The following is a 1287-nucleotide window of genomic DNA, read 5'->3' on the forward strand; positions in this document are numbered from 1 at the left end:
AATATCATCCAGTGGGTGACTCTCCTAGCATCACTGACAGCCTGGGTGGCCAACAAGAGTTAGAGTCTTTCAAAATGGCGGACACTCTTGTTGTCATGAACAGGGACACCTACCTGGACACCCACTGTCATCCAGCAATCAGGAACGGAGTTCAGGAAGGGAGGCTGTGTTGGCAGTCAGACATCAGTCTTCCTCAAGAGAAAAATATTTAGCAAACACTTATGTAGAGAAGGAGTGAGCCCCATACTCGGACGGGATGTTGAGAAAGGCCACCTGGTCCTACTTCCCCATTGTACTGATGGGGCATGGAGCCCAGAGAGGGTGTGTCTAATGCAAACATACACAAGGAGGCGGGATTTGAACCCAATCCTCTGCTCTCCTTACCCTGGCCTCATGCTTAACCAAGTAAAGGTGTATAAGCAACATTACTGCCTGCTTCAGCAAGTCCTCCATGACTGCCAATGCTCCTGCCCCTGAAAACCTGGGCCTCCCTAAAAAACCCTGGACTTCCCTGTCAGACCCCAGGTTGAATCCTGGCTCCATTTCTTACAGCCTGTAGGACCAACATCAAGTCCTGTTACCTGAGCCAGAGAAAATTCTGTCTCCGGAGAATGCTCCATGGATTACGAGAATTTAGGCCACCCCTGTAGGGTCTGCTAAGAAAAGCAGCCCCTTCCATGGATGGACCCAGAGAGCAGTCAAACAATAACGGCTGCCTTTCCCTGAATGTCAATGCGAAGCCCACTGCTCTCCTCCAATGCCACTACCTACATCAGAGCCACCATCTTATTTTCTCATTGGCTTGGGAAGCACTCGGCTCTGTCCTAACTGAGTGACTCGCATGCTGCAGGTCATCCCTCTGTCTAGACTCCTCTGTTCCGCCCCTTTCAAGCCTCCTCAACTCCAAAAGCAAATATGTGCACTAAAGCACTGAAGTTACCCCAAACACCTCAACTCCGACTCACGTCTCCCCAACTTCCAGCCAGTCAGGAATCACTTCCTGCCACTGACTTTTAAAGTTGAGCCTGACTCCTCCCCTTCCGCTTCCATCACCACCCCGCCTCCTTGGCCACGCCCACCACCTGCTTCCTGTCCCTGTTCCAAAGGAACAATATGATGGGGAAATCTTCAGCAGGGATTTCTGCACTTAAAAAGAAGGGCAGGCTACAAAGTTGGTGCAGTATGAACTCCAGTAAAATATAAAGCTAGCACATGTGTTGAGAGGACAAAAATATATATATATATATATATATGTGTGTGTATATATATATATAAATAAAGATTAGA

The 1287-nt window shown here is 48.6% G+C and overlaps 1 protein-coding gene across 1 annotated transcript in view; it reads right to left on the reverse strand.

The window, feature by feature from the left end:
• The window catches only part of JAKMIP1 (janus kinase and microtubule interacting protein 1), a 130333-nt gene extending 129297 nt beyond the window's left edge, over positions 1 to 1036 (reverse strand). The window contains exon 1 of the mRNA XM_010847797.1: positions 114 to 1036. The gene's annotated coding sequence lies outside the window, so the exon portion shown is untranslated. The remainder of the gene's footprint in view (positions 1 to 113) is intronic.
• Between the last annotated feature and the right edge of the window lie 251 nt (positions 1037 to 1287).

Source organism: Bison bison, unplaced genomic scaffold (genome assembly GCF_000754665.1).
Source record: "Bison bison bison isolate TAMUID 2011002044 unplaced genomic scaffold, Bison_UMD1.0 scf7180017864255, whole genome shotgun sequence".
In the NCBI taxonomy this organism is placed as follows: domain Eukaryota; kingdom Metazoa; phylum Chordata; class Mammalia; order Artiodactyla; family Bovidae; genus Bison; species Bison bison.